Genomic DNA, 22,170 nt, shown 5'->3' on the forward strand with positions numbered 1-22,170 from the left:
TAAGGATGAGGAAACTGGTTCAGAAAGGTTAGGTAACTCGCCCAAAGTCACACAGCAGATCCAGAACTGGCCTTCCAGCCAGCCTTCAGCATCTCTGATCATCCTTCCCTCCTGCTTTCTTCTCAGGCTCAGGCTCCCTGCCAGGTCGTCCACACCCTGTCCGACCACCCAGGCACTCAGGCACTGGGTGTCTTCTCTCCTGCCCTTCCTTCAGGGTTTTCCTGCACAACAGTGGGGTCTCTTCAGGGAACACCCCATTTGCTGGTCTGCACACCTATCTGTCCACCTCCAGCACACTTATTGAGCCACAGTCCAGACCAGGCCTGCAAGGCAGAGGTGAAAAGACTTGGCCCTTGCTGAGTGCCCTCAGCCCAGGACAAGACAGGTGGCCCCTCCTCTGTAGACTCCCACCCAACTGCCATGTCTAAGGCACCCCCCAGCCCTCTCCTCCATGGTCTCTCCCTCAGCCCCTGTGTGCTTGTTCATGGCTTTTATCAGAGTTGCATCATTTTCTGTTTCTTGGGTCTATCTTCCCTCTAAGAGGTCAGCTCCAAGGTACGGGTTGAGTTTTGTCCCCTCAAAACTCACATGTTGAAGCCCTGACTTCATCGTATCTCAGAATGTAACTATATTTGTAGATGGAACTCCCTTTAAGGAGATAACTATGTGAAAATGAGGTCACTAGGGTGGGCCCTAATATGACTGGTGTCCTTATGAAGAAGAAGAGATTGGGATACAGACATGCATGGAGGAAAGAGCATGTGACGTGACAGGGAGAAGACGGCCAGGGTGAGCGGTCTCGAGGAAACCAGCACGACCAACACCTTGACTTTGGATTAGCCACCTCTGGGATGGTGAGGCAATGAACATCTGTTGTTTAAGCCCCTTATCTGTAGTACTTTGTTAGAGTTGCCCAAGCCAACTAATTATATTACCTAAAGGATACTCTGCCTCATTCCCTAAAACTTAGCATCATCGTATGTCACCCATGACCAGGCTCTCAGTAAATATGTTATCGATTAAGTATGTGTTCTTACTTCCCAGGTGGTGCTAAGAAACTGCCTGCTAATGTAGGAGACGAGTTTGATCCCTGGGTTGGGAAGACCCCCTGGAGGAGGGCATGCAACCCGCTCCAGCATTCTTGCCTGGAGAATCCCATGGACAAAGGAGCCTGGTGGACTACAGTCCATAGGGTCGCAAAGAGTCGGACTTGACTAAAGCGACTTAGCAAGTATGTATATGAGTATGCGTGTGATGTGATACATATGTCAGTACACACAAGGATCTGTGGGTACACATGTCTGTGTAGGGATGAGCTCAAGCCTGTGTGTCCACATGAGCACACGTTGACTTTTGCATCTGTAGTTCTGTGTAAAGGTGTGTTTATGAATGTATTTGTAGGCAGACTGTGAGTGACTTGTGTTCAAATGTTTGTGAACAGGGGCATGGTTCTTATGAGGGCATGGAGTGTCTCCACATACACACGAACACCAGCTGTGCCTGTCTGTGGACCCAAGTCTGGAGCAGTGAGTCTCTGAGTGGCCCTGCATGCACATGTGTCTGTCCTGCTTCTCAGGAACGGTCCCAGGGCTGGAGCAGTGACAGGTCTGTGCCTGGACAGAGGACTGGGGAGAAGTCTTAGCTACTGGTTCCCCATGAGGTGGATTCTTTCAGGGGAAGAGCTTCTTGAAGGGGCGGGAGCAGGGCGGGCACTGCCAACCCAGCCAGCACAGGCCAAGCCAGGGTAGAGAGAGGAAAAGCAGAGCCGGCAGAAGCTCTCCCTTGGACCTGTCCCTGTTGCCTTCCCCCAAAATGCTTGCTTCCCCATCCTACTCCTCTGTTCTTGTTCTTATATTTTTTTCATGGCTGCACCGGGTCTTCGTTGCTGTGTGCAGACTTTCTCTAGTTGCAGCGAGCAGAGACTACTCTTTGTGGCAGTGCATGGGCTTCTCATTGCGGTGGCTTCTCTTGTTATACAGCACGGGTTTTAGGCAAATGGGCTTCAGCAGTTGCAGCACGTGGGCTCAGTAGTTGCCCATCTAGAGCTTGCGGGCTCTAGAGCACAGGCTCAATAGATGTGACACATGGGCTTAGTTGCTCCGAGGCACGTGGGATCTTCCTGAATCAAGGATAGAACTGGAGTCCCCTGCATGCACAGGCAGATTTTTATCCTCTTTGCCACCAGGGAAGTCACACTGCTGTGTTCCCATACAGACTGTTAGTTGGACAGTTACACCTTTGTTTGTGTGATTCAGGCTAAGCTAACTCCCTAGGTGTCTCCTCTGACAATAAATTGGGGAGAGGAGGAAAGGAAAGGAGGGACTGGATTTCAAGTCAAATATTCTCAGTTCTGCCCCTAATTCACTGTGGCCCTTTCACAGTTATCACCCCTCTAAATCTTAATGCCTCTTTCCCTAAAAGGGTTGAGAAGATCCCCTGGAGAAGGAAATGGCAACCCACTCCAGTATCCTTGCCTGGAAAATTCCATGGACAGAGGAGCCTGGCAGTCTACAGTCTATGGGGTCGCAAAGAATTGGACACGACTGAACACACGCTCACACAAGAAGTATCCCCTGACTTGAGAACAGAGAGGTGCTGGCAATGAAAATGTTTTGTAACTACAAGCCCCAGGAAGCTCTTAGGTGGGCTCCAATTCCCTGACTCCCATCCTCCTGGTTTGGCCAAGAGGAGAAACTCAACCTGGGGGCTCCGCCTACCCCTGCTGCAGGGGCTGTGTGGAGGAGGTCAGGCTGGCAATTTACAGTGCGAGGAGCCAGCTCCCTCCCAACACACGATCTATCAAGGCCATGTTTTCCTTGGAAGGCTGCTCCCGCGTGGAACCCTCTTCCCGCAAGCGGCTCTCCCTCAGGTGCTCCCAGAGTTCATGGGCAGGTGAAGGGGAGCCGGGGGAGGGCAGAGGCCTCCTGGGAGGGGCCCTTTCCATCAGAGATGACAGATGCATTTCCTCAGCTCCAGGCCTCAGCCTCAGCACATTGGGGCCAGCGGAAGCCCTGCCGGTTCCCAGGGGGCGATGAAAGGGAAGTCTCTCCTGGCTCCCCTCCTCCCGGCCCTCTCAGTTCAGGGGCTGAGGAGGTGCAGAGACAGGGAATGGGCCACGGAGACAGAGACACAGAGACACATGGAGACAGGCAGAGATACATGGACAAAGAGGCGGGAGAAACCAAGAATCAGGCAGGAAGGCTGAGAAAGACCACAGACAGAGACTGAGGCATAAAGGGGCTCAAGAAAACCCTCAGGGAGAAAACACAGGATCAAGGAAGGCAAGGCAGAGGGAGCAAGGCCGAGAGAGGAGAAAAGCAAGCCAGCCAGCAGCGAAGGCAGAAAGTCAGGGAGAAAACAAGAGAGAGCTGGAAACACACAGGGAGTGGGAAGGTGATGAGAGAGGCTGGAGAGAAGAACGGCCTGAGAAGTGAAGGAGAGAGACCCAGGCGCCAGAGAGTTCAAGATAGGCGGAAGCCCATGACATCCAGGCAGGAATACTGTGGAGAGAAAACCAAATGGCCGTGACTCAAAATGAAAGACATGGTTGTTGTTGTTCAGTCTCTAAGTCGTGTCCGACTCTGTGTGACTCGACGGACTGTAGCACGTCAGGCCTCCCTGTGGCTTACTATCTCCTGGAGTTTGCCGAAGTTCACGTCTAAAGATGTGGTTGGCGCCATGCTCATTTACAGCAAATGTACAGACTGTTCAAATCCCAGAGCCTGTCACGTAAACTAACCTCTTCTCTTGCTCCCTAGACTGCAGAGGATCCCAGACCTCTGCTGGGGGTGGGGGTGCAGGTTAATGGGGTCCCCCTAGGACCAGGCCTTATGGAAGGCCTGGGGGTGGGGTGGGCATGACATGGGTCCTGGGCTGGAGGAGACAAGAGCCCTTGGGGAGGGAGCTGCAGTGGGTGTGGCGATAGGGGGACCACAAGGAGAGGGAGGTGTCAGGAGCTCTAGGAGGAAGAGAAGGAGAAATGCGCCCCCACTTTCTCTGAGACCACTGCATTTTTCATAGAATCAGACTTGATTTTGCCAGCCAGGCAGTGCAGCCTCCATGTAGGAAAGGAACTCACTCGCTCAGTAACTGCTTAGCTAGTTGATGCCAGACTCTCTTCTGGCTGCTGGGGGACCACAGAAACAAGGCAACAGAATGCATTCCCTTGTGGAGCTTACTTTCTAGTGGGAGGAGAAAGGATAAACAAAGTACTGGTGCTTATAGTGACATGAACTGCTGCTTCTCAGATAGAGGTTTGTGCTGTGAATAAATCAGAGCAGGAAAGAAGAGGCATGAGAGGAGGCTTGTGATTGAAATGAAGTGGTCGGAGAAGACCCCATGAAGAAGTCCTGATGAGGTGAAGGAGTGAGCTGTGAGAATGCCCAGAGGAAATGCCTGCAGTGAGACCTGAGGGAGGGGATTCAGGGGAGGGGCAGGGTGAAGCAGGGTAGGAAGGAGCCAGCCTGTGCCAGCCCCATAGACCTGAGGGTGCTGGTTCTGCTCCTAGTGGAATGGCAGTCAGTGGAGGGTTTGAGCAGAGGAGTGATGGGAAATGACTGACCTTATTTAGGTGGTGACCATCTGCCGTGGTCTCAGCAAGAGATAGGAGACACCTGGACCAGGGCAGTAGCAGTGGAAATAGTGATAAACAGTCAGGTTGTAGACCCCTAGAGGAAGAACAAATAGAATTTGCAGGTGATTCTGATATGTGTATGGGACAAGAAGAAGGATGGGGCGCATTTCACCTCCCTGCAAGGGCTCCTTGCCTCTGCTCTCACCTTCCAGGGCAGAGCACTTAACTATCTTGGAGGTCACTCCTCTTTGGACTGCCCTGTCTGAGGGACCATGCTTCCTCTGAGTGGTGCTTAGACCTGCCAACCAGATGGGCCCACTGGGCAGGCAGATGGGATGATAATGACAAAGAGAGCCTCAGAAATTCCCTGAACACCATACTGAGAGGACTAACGAGCCAAGACTATGCAAGGGAGAATGACCCTATCCTGCCATCTGACGGTCACTGGCTCCTGGTCCCCCTCCCATCCTCTGGGTACTGCCTCCTGCAGGAGAATTTCCTATTTCCCTAAAATATTGGTTGTATTAACTGCAGAGAAGAACACAGGAGATGGTTAAAAAACAAGAGAGTTACAAGAATTAACCTAGATTGAGCTCCAACACAAAGTTGTTTTTCAGTTACTCAGTCATGCCCAACTCTTTGTGACCCCATGGACAGCAGCATGCCAGGCTTCCCTGTCCTTCACCATCTCCTGGAACTTGCTCAAACTCATGTTCATTGAGTTAATGATGCCATTCAACCATCTCTTCCTCTGTTGCCCCCTTTCTCCTCCTGCCCTCAATCTTCCCCAGCATCAGGGTCTTTTCCAAGGTGTCAGCTCTTCCAATCAGGTAGCCAAAGTATTGGAGCTTCAGCTTCAGCATCAGTTCTTCTAATGAATATTCAGGGTTGATTTCTGCTAGGATTGACTGGTTTGATCTCCTTGCTATCCAAAGGGATTTAATTTAGGTCATACCTGAATGGTCTAGTGGTTTTCCCTACTTTCTTCAATTTAAGTTTTCATTCCAATCCCAAAGAAAGGCAATGCCAAAGAATGCCCAAACTACCACACAATTGCACTCATCTCATACACTAACAAAGTAATGCTCAAAATTCTCCAAACCAGGCTTCAACAGTATGTGAACCATGAATTTCCAGATGTTCAAGCTAGATTTGGAAAAGGCAGAGAAACCAGAGAAAAAATTGCCAGCATCCGTTGGATCGTTAAAAAAGACAGAAAAACATCCATTTCTGCTTTACTGACTATGCCAAAGCCTTTGACTATTTCACAACTGGATCACAACAAACTGTGGAAAATTATTAAAGAGATGGAAATACCAGACCATCTGACCTGCCTCCTAAGAAATGTGTTTGCAGGTCAAGAAGCAACAGTTAGAACTGGACATGCAAAAACACACTGGTTCCAAATAGGAAAAGGAGTATGTCAAGGCTGTATATTGTCACCCTGCTTATTTAACTTATATGCAGAGTACATCATGAGAAATGCTGAGGTGGATGAAGCACAAGCTGGATTCAAGATTGCAGGGAGAAATATCTATAACCTCAGATATGCAGATGATACTACCCTTATGGCAGAAAGCGAAGAAGAACTAAAGAGCCTCTTGATGAAAGTGAAAGAGGAAGGTAAAAAAGTTGGCTTAAAACTCAACATTCAGAAAACTAAGATCATGGCATCTGGTCCAATCACTTCATGGCAAATAGATGCGGAAACAATGGAAACCGTAAGAGACTTTATTTTGGGGGGACTCCAAAATCACTGCAAATGGTGACTACAGCCATTAAATTAAAAGACGTTTGCTCCTTGGAAGAAAAGCTATGACCAACCTAGACAGCATATTAAATAGCAGAGACATTACTTTGCAAACAAAAGTCCATCTAGTGAAAGCTATGGTTTTTCCAGTAGTCATGTATGGAGGTGAGAGTTGGACTGTAAAGAAAACTGAGTGCTGAAGAATTGATGCTTTTGAACTGTGGTGTTGGAGAACTCTTGAGAGTCCCTTGGACTGCAAGGAGATCCAACCAGTCAATCCTGAAGGAAATCAGTCCTGAATATTCATTGGAAGGACTGATGCTGAAGCTGAAGCTCCAATACTTTGGCTACCTGATGCAAAGAACTGACTTGTTTGAAAAGACCCTGATCTTGGGAAAGATTGAAGGTGAGAGGAGAAGGGGATGACAGAGGATCAGATGTTTGGATGGCATCACCAACTCAATGGACATGAGTTTGAGTAAACTCCGGGAGTTGATGATGGACAGGGAGGCCTGGCGTGTTGTAGTCCATAGGGTCGCAAAGAGTCAGACACGACTGAGCAACTGAACTGAACTGTCCAAAGGACTCTCAAGACTCTTCTCCAGCACCACAATTCAAAAGCATCAATTCTTTGGCAATCAGCCTTCCTTATGGTCCACAAAGCTAGTACTCAGTGCATGTTGTCTGTCTATCTACCTATCACCATCATCATTCTTATAATCAATCAAGAGTCAAATGGACTTGGATTCAAGTTGTGTATCTTTGGAAAAAGCATTCAATTTCTCTGAGTCTCAGAAACTTCAGCTTCAAAAAGAGGGGATATCTGAACTTTATATAGTTATAATTAAATGAGATAATGAATGTGCAGAATTTGGCAGGGTGCCTGACACAGAGGTAGTACAACAACTGATAGTCAAGTGGTATGTTGGAGTCAGCCTATACCACCTTGTGAGCTGAATGTTAAATTTTCAGGGATTGTATGAGCCAATTGTTAAAAAGAACTATTATTAAAAATTAAAGTATACAAATTGCAATTAAAGAAATTATATTTAAAATAACTGTAATACTCAAAATCCACCATTTCCTAATTATTTACATTTTACTATTATCCATGCTCTGAGGTTATTTACATCTATTGTTTCTGCATGGGGGAAATACTATCTAATGACATGCTACTGTGCATCCCTTCACACATAATTCTTGTGTGATGATCTCATGTTCATAGTTCAGAATCAACCATGGTTGATTTGCACATTGCATGCATGCTAAGTCACTTCAGCTTGTCCAACTTTTTGCGACACTATGGACTGTAACCTGCCAGGCACCTCTTTCCCTGGGATTCTCCAGGCAAGAATACCAGAGTGGGTCACATGTCCTCCTCCAGGGGATCTTCCCAACCCAGTGATTGAACCTACCTCTCTTACAACTCCTGCATTGCAAGTGGATTCTTTACCACTAAGCCACTAGGGAAGCCTGATTTACACATTAGAAATTGGCAAAAGCTACCAATAAGGGCTTGATTTATTGTTCCCTTGATCATCTAGATTTAAGAAAGTGTTAGAGAAAATGTTAATAATGCAAATTAAACTTAAAAGTATGCCATGGTTGTGATACAAAAAGTTGAAGAAACACTACTCCAGTATTCAAAAACTATGACATGGTTTATCAAAATATTTGTTCACATTGATAATGAATGACTGAAGTTACAACATGCATCTTTGTTGTTTTTCTTGTATCTCACTTGTTGATAGAAACAAAATTATCAATAATATCTATGTCAGAACTGTGCTCATTCATCCACTGCAACCCTAGTTTGAATAAACATCAACAATAGCATTCTAGGCAGATGAATAGGCTATGTGGAATCAACAATAAAAAGATTGTGTATTTTATTTGTAAATTGTGTGATGCAGATTATTTAGATCAGTAAAATTTGTAATAAGCACATTGGTATATACATACATTTTTTTATAAATAATTTTAAACATTTACCAGCACACCACAGTGGTCAAGTCATCCTAATTGTATTATCACTGTTACTATAGATAATTCAACATGGCTTCTGGTATTGGCAGACTTGTTAATTCAGACCAAACCCTCCTGATAAGAATAACTAGAAAAGTTGAACAGGAACAGCAAAGCACATATGTTTGAAGGCCCTGGGGAGTTAACAAGACAATGAAGAATTATGGGAACAAAGCTGACTTAAGAAGGGATCTCAGACAGCTTAGTTTAGTATTTGATGTTGCTTTCTCCATAGGCGGATCTGCCAATTCTACAAGAGGCACTTGAGAGCTTGAGAAACTGACCTGAGCTTTCAACAGGCTCACAAGACTATAGGGACAGAACTAGGAGTCCTGGGCCTGCCAAGAAGGCTTTTGGTTGAGCTCCTAATAGGCTATACCCTAGGAGAAAGAGTGAACAGGAAATTCATTGCCCCAACAGGGATTGAAGCCCAGTTTTAAATCAACTTAATTGCTGACTAGATGAATGTGATCCAGGATAGATAGTGCTATAGCCTCAGCCACAGCCATGACTACCTGCATTAAGCAAATGTGAATCCTCTGTGTTCCAAAATTATATCAGCCCAAGCCACAGCTTTTCTCTACAACTTTTCACATAAAATGTTCAGAACACAATGTAAAATAACTATGCATACAAGAATATGTGAATTAAAAGAAATGAGGCAATAGAAATATATTGACAGGGAAGCCAGAAATTTCAGTTAATTGGACATGCACTTTAAAATAGTTAAGATTAATGTGTCTAAGGAATTAAAAATCAGGATGGAGAATTTCAAAAGGGAGGATAAAGCAATGGAAAAGAACTAATTGGAAATTGAAGAACTGAAAATTAAAATATCTGAAATTAAGAAACTTCAGATGTGGCTCAGCTTCATGGCACATTAGATGTAGCTGAAGATAGCATTAATGATCTAGAAGACAAGTTAGAAGGAAATATGCAGAATGACATACAGAGAGATGAAAGGGTATAAAAAACAAAAAGAATGCAAGACAAGCCTTATACAGCTCTAATCACAGTCCCAGAGAGAGAGAAGAGAGAGAAGAGGACAGGAACAAGCCACAGAATCACTAAACTTTGCAAAACCATAGCAGGACTAGCTGAAAGTGAACAACATCATCTTAGAGTTAAGCTGCTGAAAAAATAAAAACAGAAAGAAAACCCTAAAGCAACCAGATAAAAAAGACATATTAGCTTCTAAGGAGCAACAATTAGACTAAGAGTTTACTTCTCAATAGAAACAGTGGAAACACACGACAGTGAAATGATAACATCAAATAGCTGAGGAAAAAAAAGGTCTAATCTAGAATTCAATTCCACTTAACACGGTCTTCAAAAACAGAGATAAAATAAAGACATTTTTAGACAAATTTTTTAAAGTAAAAGAGTTTATCAGTAGGAAACTTGAACTACAAAATATATTCAGGGAGTTCTTGAGGGGAAATGATTCCAGAGAGAAGTTTGCAAAGTCAGGAAGAAATGAAGAGCAACAAAAAGCATGACTATATGAGTAAGTATAAAGGAAAACTGATAGAATAAAATGATGACAGTAATGTCTTACATGGTTAAAAAATACAGATTATTAAAATATAATAAAACCAATAGCATTAAATTTGAAAAAGGGGTAAATTCAATAAAAGTGTTCTAAGATCCTTGTATCAGTCCTGAGTGTTCATTGGAAGGACTGATGCTGAAGCTGAAACTCCAATACTTTGGCCACCTGATGCGAAGAGCTAACTCATTTGAAAAGACCCTGATGCTGGGAAAGATTGAGGGCAGGAGAAGAAGGGGATGTCAGAGGATGAGAAGGTTAGATGGCATCACCGACTCAATCGACATGGGTTTGGGTGGACTCCAGGAGTTGGTGATGGACAGGGAGGCCTGGCGTGCTGCGGTTCATGGGGTCACAAAGAGTCGGACACAACTGAGCGACTGAACTGAACTGAACTGAAGATCCTTGTATTTTCAGAAAGAAGTAAAAGTATAAATGTATCTATTACACAATGTTTGGTAAGTCAGGAATATATTTTTATACCTCTAGATAAATCATTAAAAGAAAGTACAACAATTAAGGTAATTGAGGGGATAAATGATATGATAAAAATGCTCAATAAATCCAACAGAAAGTCCTCACACCACAGAAGTGAGCTACAGGTGTGGACTGGGGGAGTTCCCATCATAGAGAGACTCATTTATCATATTTACTGATGCTATTTATTGATGTGCCGAGCAAATCAATACTAAACACTGATATTTCAGCAAATCAAAGGCTCTCTGCCCAATGGCAATTGCCTTCTACACACACTAAACAACAAATAGTACAAAGTGAATTTTATGATATATTAGAGTATTACAAGGACAATACAAAAAAATAAGTCTTCCTGGGTAAGTGGTGAAGGGGAGTGAACTACAGTGTTAAATAGGATGGTCAGTGTTGGAGAAGGCAATGGCACCCCACTCCAGTACTCTTGCCTGGAAAATCCCATGGATGGAGGAGCCTGGTAGGCTGCAGTCCATGGGGTCGCTGAGGGTTGGACACGACTGAGCGACTTCACTTTCACTTTTCACTTTCATGCATTGGAGAGGGAAATGGCAGCCCACTCCAGTGTTCTTGCCTGGAGAATCCCAGGGACAGGGGAGCCTGGTGGGCTGCCGTCTATGGGGTCGCACAGAATCGGATACGACTGAAGTGACTTAGCAGCAGCAGCAGCAGGATGGTCTGTGTAGGTCTCACTAAGAAGGTGAAATATAAGCAAAGACTCAGAGGAGGTGGGTAACTGTAGCCAGGGGAGCAGATGAGAAAGCTGGAAGGGGTGGGGATTTTGATTGGGGTCTATGAGTGTTCTGGAAGGAAACATGCAAATGTGCATGTGAAGAAGCTCTTCAACTCTCAGCGCTGGAAAGACGCTTAGGAAGCATTGCAGCCATCCCCGCTCCTGCTTTACCGCCAGAATCTGGTCAGAGGGGGAACAAGGTGGTGGCTGGCCTGAAATGAGAATTCGCTGGACCAGGGCTCACAGCTGGCTCTCTCACCAGGGCGGGGCTACTTTCTCATCACTCATGCCTCTGCCTACAGTTTAGACTGAGTGGGTGGTGGGTGGCAGTGGCCTGAGCTGTGGGAAATGGGCCACGCTGGGGGCAAGTGCTAGACTGAATGGCAGGTTCAATCCCATTAGCAAGAGGATTCTCTCACGTCCCCACCCAGAACTAAGGCCATTGATAAATGTTCTCACCAGGACTTCAAAATCACAGGGGCAAGTCTAATAAGCTAGAACCTCTGCTGTGGCTTCATTCGCTTTTGCTTCGAGTGGCCGCCAATCCAACTGCTTCTTGCTCCAGACAACTCAGCTAGGGTTATTGCCACCTTTTCTTAATATCTTCTGCTTAGATGATCATTATATTTCCTACTGTGGGCAAGAATCCCTTATAAGAAATGCAGTAGCCCTCATAGTCAACAAGAGCCTGAAATGTAGTACTTGGGTGAATCTCAAAAGCAACAGAATGATCTTGGTTAATTTTCAAGGCAAACCATTCAACATCACGATAATCCAAGTATACATCCCAACTACTGATGCTGAAGAAGTTAAAGTTGGCCAGTTCTATGAAGACCTATAAGACCTTCTAGAAATAATACCCAAAAAAGACATATGGTCAAAGCTATGGTTTTTCCAGCAGTCATGGACAGATGTGAGAGTTAAACCATAAATAAGGCAGAGTGCCTCAGAATTGATGCTTTTGAATTGTGGTGCTGGAGAAGACTTTTGAGAGTCCCTTGGACTGTAAGGAGATCAGACTAATCAATCCTAAAGGAAATGAACCTTGAATGTTGGTTGGAAGGACTGATGCTGAAGCTGAAGTTCCAATACTTTCACTACCTGATTCGAAGAGCCAACTCATTGGAAAAGACTTTGATGCTGGGAAAGATTGAAGGCAAAAGGAGAAGAGGGCAGAAGAGGGTGAGATGGTTGGATAATATCACTGACTCAATGGACATGAATTTGAGCAAACTCCAATTTCAGTTTTAGAAAAGGCAGAGGAACCAGAGATCAATTTGCCTTAACCCAAAGCAAGCACTAACAAGGGCCTCTGACTCTGGGGTCCTGAGAGGTCTCACTTGCCCTCCTCCTTAGCACAAGGAGTCTGTGAAGATGCAAGCAAAGTTAATGAAGGCTTAGAAGAGTCTGTTGAGAAGCGATTTCAATGCCAGAGGTAAATAGGTTCATCTGCATTCATTTCCATTTAATTAAACAAACATTTACTGATTATTCTCCCACAGGTCAGGCCCTGCATTTTGCCATGAGTGATGGATAAATAAGCAAAGGTCCTTGCCTGTGGTGGATTGCATAAATGACACATTCTTCTCACAACTGGATGCCAGCATCTTTGCAGTGTCACTTTGCTGCTCTTTCAATCAAAGAATGGAGTCCATTCCTCTATCCCTTGATTCTGGATTGCCCCCCAGGAGCTTGCTCGGGCCAATATACATGACTTGAAAGCACCTGGTTTGAAAAGCACGAGGGCAATGAGATCTGCCCCTTTTCTCCTCTTAGGAACCCTGCTACCACCACCATATAAAGAAGCCCAGGCTAGTCTCCTGGATGATGAGAATCATGTTACCTAATGACTCTATCCTCAATACACAGAAGAACTATACACAAAAGATCTTCATGACCCAGATAACCACGATGGTGTGATCACTCACCTACAGCCAGACAAACTGGAATGTGAAGTCACATAGGCCTTAGGAAACATCACCATGAACAAAGCTAGAGGAGGTGATAGAATTCCAGTTGGGCTATTTCAAATCCTAAAAGCTGATTCTGTGAAAGTGCTGCACTCACTATCCCAGCAAATTAGGAAAACTTAGCAGTGGCCACAGGACTGGCAAAGGTCAGTTTTCATTCCAATCCCAAAGAAAGGCAATACCAAAGAATGCTCAAACTACCACACAATTGCACTCATCTCACACGCTAACAAAGTAAAGCTCAAAATCCTCCAAGCCAGGCTTCAACAGTACATGAACCTTGAACTTCCACATGTTCAAGCTGGATTTAGAAAAGGCAGAGGAACCAGAGATCAAATTGCCAACATCCGTTGGATCATCAAAAAAGCAAAGGATTTCCAGAAAAACATCTACTTCTGCTTTATCAACTATGCCAAAGACTTTGACTGCTTGGATCACAACAAACTGTGGAAAATTCTGAAAAAGATGGGAAGACCAGACCATCTGATCTGCCTCCTGAGAAATCTGCATGCAGGTCAAGAAGCAACAGTTAGAACTGGACATGGAACCACAGACTGGTTTCAAACTGGGAAAGGAGTATGTCAAGGCTGTATATTGTCACCCTGCTTATTTAACTTATATACAGAATACATCATGCAAAATGGCAGGCTGGATGAAGCACAAGGTGGAATCAAGATTGCAGGGAGAAATATCAATAACCTCAGATATGTAGATGACACCACCCTTATGGAAGAAAGTGAAGAAGACTTGAAGAGCCTCTTGATGAAAGTGAAAGAGGAGAGTGAAAAAGTTGGCTTAAAGCTCAACATTCAGAAAACAAAAATCATGGCATCTGGTTCCATCACTTCATGGCAAATAGATGGGGAAACAGTGGAAATGTAAGAGACTTTATTTTTGGGGGCTCCAAAATCACTGCAGATAGTGACTGCAGCCATGAAATTAAAAGACACTTGATCCTTGGAAGAAAAATTATGACCAACCTAGACAGCATATTAAAAAGCAGAGACATTACTTTGCCAACAAAGGTCCATTTAGTCAAAGCTATGGTTTTTCCAGTAGTCATGTATGGATATGAGAGTTGGACTATAACGAAAGCTGAGCACCAAAGAACTGATGCTTTTGAACTGTGGTGTTGGAGAAGACTCTTGAGGGTCCCTTGGACTGCAAGGAGATCCAACCAGTCCATCCTAAAGGAGATCAGTCCTGAGTATTCATTGGAAGGACTGATGCTGAAGCTGAAACTCCAATATTTTGGCCAGCTGATATGAAGAACTGACTTCCTAGAAAAGACCCTGATGCTTGGAATGATTGAAGGCAGGAGGAGAAGGGGATGACAGAGGATGAGATTGTTGGATGGCATCACTGACTCGATGGGCATGAGTCTGAATAAGCTCTGGGAGTTGGTGATGGACAGAGAAGCCTGGCGTGCTACAGTCCATGGGGTCACAGAGAGTCAGACACAACTAAGCTACTGAACTGAATGACTCCATCCAACAGCTAGCCAACCATAGATGGCTGATAGCTGCAGAGGAACCGCTCAGATGAGCACAGACCAAATTTCTGACTTACAGACTCATGAGCTAGATAAGTGGTTGTTGTTTAAAACTCTAAGGTTTGGGTTGTTGCTGTTGTTTAGTCGGTAAGTCCTGTCTGACTCTTTGTGACCCCATGCACTGCAGCATGCTGAGTTTCTCTGTCCTTCACTATCTCCTGGAGTTTGCTCAAATTCATGTCCATTGAGTCAGTGATATTATCCAACCATCTCACCCTCTTCTGCCCTCTTCTCCTTTTGCCTTCAATCTTTCCCAGCATCAAAGTCTTTTCCAATGAGTTGGCTCTTCGAATCAGGTAGTGAAAGTATTGGAACTTCAGCTTCAGCATCAGTCCTTCCAACCAACATTCAAGGTTCATTTCCTTTAGGATTGATTAGTCTGATCTCCTTACAGTCCAAGGGACTCTCAAAAGTCTTCTCCAGCACCACAATTCAAAAGCATCAATTCTGAGGCACTCTGCCTTATTTATGGTTTAACTCTCACATCTGTCCATGACTGCTGGAAAAACCATAGCTTTGACCATATGTCTTTTTTGGGTATTATTTCTAGAAGGTCTTATAGGTCTTCATAGAACTGGCCAACTTTAACTTCTTCAGCATCAGTAGTTGGGATGTATACTTGGATTATCGTGATGTTGAATGGTTTGCCTTGAAAATTAACCAAGATCATTCTGTTGCTTTTGAGATTCACCCAAGTACTACATTTCAGGCTCTTGTTGACTATGAGGGCTACTGCATTTCTTATAAGGGATTCTTGCCCACAGTAGGAAATATAATGATCATCTAAGCAGAAGATATTAAGAAAAGGTGGCAAGAATACACAGAAGAACTATGCAAAAAAGATCTTCACAACCCAGATAATCATGATGATGTGATCACTTAACCTAGAGCCAAACATCCTGGAATGTGAAGTCAAGTGGACCTTAGGAAGAATCACTATGAACGAAGCTAGTGGAGGTGATGGAATTCCAGTTGAGCTATTTCAAATTCTAAAAGATGATGCTGTGAAAGTGCTGCACTCAATATGCCAGCAAATTTGGAAAACTCAGCAGGGGCCACAGGACTGGAAAAGGTCAGTTTTCATTCCAATCCCAAAGAAAGGCAATGCCAAAGAATACTCAAACTACTGCACAATTGCACTCATCTCACACGCTGGTAAAGTAATGCTCAAAATTCTCCAAGCCAGGCTTAAGCATACATGAACCCTGACCTTCCAGATGTTCAAGCTGGTTTTAGAAAAGTCAGAGAAACCAGAGATCAAATTGCCAACATCTGCTGGATCATGGAAAAAGCAAGAGAGTTCCAGAAAAACATCTGTTTCTACTTTATTGACTATGCCAAAGCCTTTGACTGTGTGGATCATGATAAACTGTGGAAAATTCTTCAAGAGATGGGAATATCAGATCACCTGACCTGCCTCTTGAGAAATCTGTATGCAGGTCAGGAAGCAACAGTTAGAACTGGACATGGAACAACAGACTGGTTCCAAATAGGAAAAGGAGTACGTCAAGGCTGTATATTGTCACCCTGTTTATTTAACTTATATGCAGAGTACATCATGAGAAACGCTGGGCTGGAGGAAGCACAAGCTGGAATCAAGATTGCCGGGAGAAATATCAATAACCTCAGATATGCAGATGACACCACCCTTATGATAGAAAGTGAGGAAGAACTAAAGAGCCTCTTGATGAAGGTGAAAGTGGAGAGTGAAAAAGTTGGCTTAAAGCTCAACATTCAGAAAACTAAGATCGTGGCATCCAGTCCCACCACTTCATGGGAAATAGATGGGGAAACAGTGGAAATAGTGGCTGACTTTATTTTGGGGGGCTCCAAAATCACTGCAGATGGTGACTGCAGCCATGAAATTAGAAGACGCTTACTCCTTGGAAGGAAAGTTATGACCAACCATATGGTCATATGACTAGATGGCATATTCAAAAGCAGAGACATTACTTTGCTAACAAAGGTTCGTCTGGTCAAGGCTATGGTTTTTCCTGTGGTCATGTATGGATGTGAGAGTTGGACTGTGAAGAAGGCTGAGCACCGAAGAATTGATGCTTTTGAACTGTGGTGTTGGAGAAGACTCTTGAGGGTCCCTTGGACTGCAAGGAGATCCAACCAGTCCGTCCTAAAAGAGATAAGTCCTGGGTGTTCATTGAAAGGACTGATGCTGAAGCTGAAACTCCAATTTTTTGGCCACCTGATGCAAAGAGCTGACTCGTTTGAAAAGACCCTGATGTTGGGAAAGACTGAGGGCAGTAGCAGAAAGGGACGACAGAGGATGAGATGGTTAGATGGCGTCACCAACTCAATGGACATGAGTTTAGGTAAACTCCAGGAGTTGGTGATGGACGGGGAGGCCTGGCGTGCTGCAGTTCATGGGGTTGCAAAGAGTCGGACACAACTAAGCAACTGAACTGAACTGAACTGAAATTGAATTTGCCCATTCCCATACATTTTAGTTCTCTGATTTCTAAAATGTTGATGTTCACTCTTGCCATCTCTTGTTTTACCACATCCAATTTACCTTGATTCATGGACCTAACATTGCAGGTTCCTATGCAATATTGTTCTTTACAGCATTATTCCTTTCACCACCAGACACTTCCACAACTGAGCATTGTTTCTGCTTTGGCCCAGTCACTTCATTCTTTCTGGGGCTATTGGTAATTGCCCTCTGCTCTTCCCCAGTAGCATATTGGACACCTTCCAACCTAGGGGGCTCATCTTTGGATGTCACATCTTTTTGCCTTTTCATAATGTTCGTGGCATTCTTGCAGCAAGAACACTGGAGTGGTGTACCATTTCCCTCCTCCAGTTGACCATGTTTTGTCAGAACACTACTATGACTCATCCATCTTGGGTGGCCCTGCATGGCATGGCTCATAGCTTCATTGAGTTATGCAAGCCCCTACACCACAACAAGGCTATGATTCATGAAGGGGGAGGTTTGGGTGGTATTATTCAGCAAAGTTGAATAATAGTCAAAGCTATGGTTTTTGTTTTTGTTTTTTTGTTTTCTTTATGGTTGGGCCATAAAGAAGGCTTAGTGTCCAAGAACTGATGCTTTCAAACTGTGATGCTGGAGAAGACTCTTGAGAGCCCCTTGGACAGCAAGGACATCAAACCAGTCAATCCTAAAGGAAATCAACCCTGAATATTCATTGGAAGGACTGACACTGAATCTCCAATCCTTGGCCACTTTATGCAAAGAGCCAACTCTTTGGAAAAGACTCTGATGCTGGGAAAGATTGAGGGCAGAAAAAGAGGGCAGCAGAGGAAAAAACGATTATAGATATCATCACTGACTCAATTGGACATGAATTTGAGCAAACTCTGGGAGACAGTGGAGGACAGGGAAGCCTGGTGTGGTGCAGTCCATGGGGTAGCAGAGTCAGACATAACTTAGCAACTGAACAACAAATTCAGCATAAAAAAAAAATAAAAAAAAAAACAAAAAACTAAGGCACTGCTCAATACAGAGTCCTCTATCTTAGAAGACAGGTCAGTAAGAAAAGAAGTGAAACTAGCTTGGTAGAAGACAATAGGGAGTCATGAAGATGATTGCAAACTGTCCTTGCCTGAAAGGAAGTAGCCTCTATCAACTCCTTTTAACTGCTTCCTTTGAAGGCTGTGTTCCCAGCCTTTCCCAGATTTAAAGGGAAGCCAAAAATCAGGATATTTATGGAAGATCTCCCAATGTTTAAATGTTGACAGTTTAGTTCCCTTTACTACTATGTAGCTTAAGCATCTGCATAGGCTTTTAACTTCTAACTTCTAGTTTGATGGAAGAAAAGGAATACTTCAAGGAAAACAACAAAAAACCCCAGCAATCATCATCATCATGAGTTTTTAAAAGGGAGGTAAGGGCAGGAAAGGTTAAGCACAGGGGCTCTAGGAGCTTAGGAGAGACACCTAACTCAGGGAAGCGCCCCTCACAGCAGGTGACACTCGGCTGGGGTCTTGAAGAATGAAGCCAGGTAATGGCCTGGTGGCTCAGTCGGTAAAGAATCTGCCTGCAATGCAGAAGACATGTGTTTGATCCCTGGGTTGGGAAGATCCCCTGGAGAAGGGCCATGGCAACCCACTCCAGTATTCTTGCCTGGGGACTCCCATGGACAGAGGAAACTGGAGGGCTACAGTCCATAGCATCACAAAGAGCTGGACACAACCGAATCAACTGAGCATGCAGGCACCAAGTCTGGTAATAAGGTAATAAAAATGGTCCCAAGAGAGAGCAGCCTTTTTCAGGGCTAGGGGGACCGCAATGGCATCCTGGGGATGGCAAAAGGGGAAGAGGCAGAGTAGCCAGAAGTGAGGCTCAAATGGTGAAGGGCTTCAGGCAGTGTTTGGGCTTTAGCCACTAAGGAGGCAGGACTGTGGCAAGTTCGTGCAGGATGCAGCCTCGGGAACCCAGTTCCTCAGTCAAATCCCAGCTCCAATATTTCTTACCTGGGGTAAACTTTGCAAGCCATTTACCTGTTTGTGCCTCAGTTGCCTCACATTCAAATAGGGTGAGTAATGATAGAACCTAATACAAGCTGGTTGTGAGAGTTACAACATGAATATTTTTTATCTATGAAGAGCCACTGAAGGTGTCAGCTATCATGTGAATTCTTTTTTAAATGTTCCTTTTCCCTCCTTTTTCTTTGTAATAGCAAATATGACCCTTGCAAAAAATGCATGCTCCTTGTGGAAAAGTACGAAGAAGACCATTTAAAAATCACCCTAACCTCACCACTCAGAAACAAGAGACACTTTTAGATGTTTTCCCAGTCTCTCTATCCTGTGCAAGTATAGTCTGCTTGCCCTGTGGTTTGTTCTGACAAATTTAAGATCATTCTCAGTATACAATTTTATATTTTTTTCTCTTAATCTCATACCATAGGAATTCTCTTGTGTCATTAAAAATTCTTCAAAGCATAATTTTTTAACTGTTATGGAACACTCTGAGACACTGTTTGATGTCTTCATTTGGCTTTGATACCCAGTACTCGTGGTTATTAACATCCACTAAACAGTTAGTATGTTTCAGGAGTTTATAGGTGTTAACTCATGTCATTCTCATGTCCTCTGTGGGAGGGGTCATTTGTATAACCCCAGGTGCTGGGATGGCCTCCCAGGTGCCTCTAGTGGTAAAGAGCCTGCCTGCCAATGCAGGAGACACAGGAGATGTGGTTCCATCCCTGGGTTGGGAAGACTCCCGGAAGTAAGAAATGGCGAACCGCTTCAATATTCTTGCCTAGAGAATCCCATGGGCAGAGGAGCCTAGCGGGCTACAGTCCACGGGGTCACACAGGGTTGGACATGACTTAGCACTAGGTACTGGGATGGCTCCAGATCTGCTCCTCTTCCCTCTTCCTCCTGCCCCAGGCTCACCAGGCTGGTGGGTAGATACTGTTTCCTCGCTCTCATTGGCATATGTCTGGGTCCCACCAATGGGAGACATGGCAGGAGATGGGTTTTTGTCCCCTGGGCTCCCTCCTTGCTGGGGCTGCTGCTGGTCAGCTACCCCCCACTCCCCACAGCCACAGCCCCCATCAGAAGCCCTCTGCACACAGCAACCTCTCCCATTTTGGCTAACCAGGCCATCCCCCGGCCCTCAGGCCGCTGGGTGCTACAGCTACCTGCGGTTGCTAGACTTGGAGTGCTGCCCTTCCTCTCTGCTTACACTCCCATAAGACATCTTCCTGTTAACCTCTTGTTGAATTACCCAGGCTAATCATGGCAACTGTTTCCTGCTGGGACCCTGACTGATGCAACACTTGAATGGATAAAATATTATGTGCTTTAATAAGAAGAAGTTCCAAAAGTTATACAACAAGAATTAAGATTCCAGGTCCACTGCCCAAGGTGACCACCCTCAAAAGTTTATTGCTTTGTTTAAAATAATAAGAGCTCACACATATAGTATTTTGTAGATAAGAAAACTGAAGCACAGAGAGGTTAAGTAACTCATCCATGGTCACACAGCTCATAAGTGGTGAGTTAAATTTACTCCGTTGTGTCCGACTTTTTGCGACCCCATAGATTATACAGTCCATGGAATTCTCCAGGCCAGAATACTGAAGTGGGTAGCCTTTCCCTTCTCCAGGGGATCTTTCCAACCAGAGATTGGACCCAAATCTCCTGCATTACTGGCAGATTCTTTACCAGATGAGCTACAAGGGAAGCCAAAGAATACTGGAGTGGGTAGCCTATCCCTTCTCCAGTGGATCTTCCTGACCCAGGAATTGAACCAGGGTCTCCTGCATTAGAGGCGGATTCTTTACCAACTGAGCTATCAGAGAAGCCCTCTCATAAGTGGTATAGATGGGTATTAAACCCAAGTAGTCTGCCTTCAGAATCTCTGCTCTTCAGTTCAGTTCAGTTCAGTCTCTCAGTCGTGTCTGACTCTTTGTGACCCTATGAACCGCAGCACACCAGGCCTGCCTGTCCATCACCAACTCCCAGAGTTCACCCAAACCCATGTCCATTGAGTCGGTGATGCCATCCAACCATCTCATCCTCTGTCGTCCCCTTCTCCTCCTGCCCTTGATCTTTCTCAGCATCAGGGTCTTTTCAAATGAGTCAGCTCTTCACTTAGACTCTACTATGCTGCTCTTCCAAAATCTCTCCATTAATATTTATATTTATATCTTTGTCTAGATACTCTCTGTTGGTTTTACACAAATTAAGGCATGTTATATATATCAATAATGACTGTTCACTTAACAATATAGCTTACAGATCTCCCCCTATACTGTTTTCCCACTTAATGTACCTTGACATGCTTTACTTATGCGCAACTGAGTTCTGCCTCATTCTTCAGCCTTCTACTGATTTGCATTTCAGTTTTAAGTTTTTTTCCTATTACAAAGAGAGTCAAAATAAATGATCTTGTGCTGTATCTGTGCATATATATGTGGGTATATCTGTAAATTAGATTCCTGGAGGTACAACTTCTAAATGTATGTTCACTTATAAATTTGCACAACATTTGTTAAATTTTACTTTTGCAAAACTGTCATTGATAATGACTATTCCAACAGTAGGTTAAAATGTCTATCTTCCTGCATGATGTTTTACTGAAACTTTTTATTCTTTCTATCTTTGTAGTTTAAATAATGTCTTGTTTTAATTTTCATTTCTCTTATTATGACAGAGAAGTTGACATCTTCAAATTTTTGAAAACACTTTTCTTAGTGTGCCTTACCGCAACCCCCTGCCATAGTTTATTTAGCACATCTTTTAAAACTCCCAAATAAAAATAACAGCGTGATCACAATCTTTGCATGCAAGTCTTTATCCGTATCTCTTTCTGTTTCCTGGGAAAGATTGCTGGAAGTGGAATTACTGAGTCAGAGGGTAGGGATTGTTTTAGACTCTTGCTGCATACTGCAAATTGTCAGAGAATTACATTACCATCCCACCAGCAACATTTGAGAGATCTCTCCTCACTCACTGCCATCCCCAGCAGTTTTATAATTTTTAAGTGAGATGCCTATGAATAAGGAAAATGCGACCTCGACTTCATTTATTTGCTTTGA

The 22,170-nt window shown here is 44.2% G+C and overlaps 1 long non-coding RNA gene across 1 annotated transcript; it reads left to right on the top strand.

Annotated features, from left to right (window-relative positions):
• The first annotated feature begins 1,055 nt into the window (after positions 1 to 1,055).
• LOC129656251 (uncharacterized) lies at positions 1,056 to 18,010 on the top strand. The gene is made up of 3 exons (XR_008716302.1): positions 1,056 to 1,231; positions 1,442 to 1,526; positions 17,683 to 18,010. It is a non-coding gene; the product is annotated as an uncharacterized LOC129656251 (long non-coding RNA).
• The last annotated feature ends 4,160 nt before the right edge of the window (positions 18,011 to 22,170 follow it).

This window comes from Bubalus kerabau, chromosome 6, assembly GCF_029407905.1.
Source record: "Bubalus kerabau isolate K-KA32 ecotype Philippines breed swamp buffalo chromosome 6, PCC_UOA_SB_1v2, whole genome shotgun sequence".
Classification (NCBI taxonomy): Eukaryota; Metazoa; Chordata; class Mammalia; order Artiodactyla; family Bovidae; genus Bubalus; species Bubalus kerabau.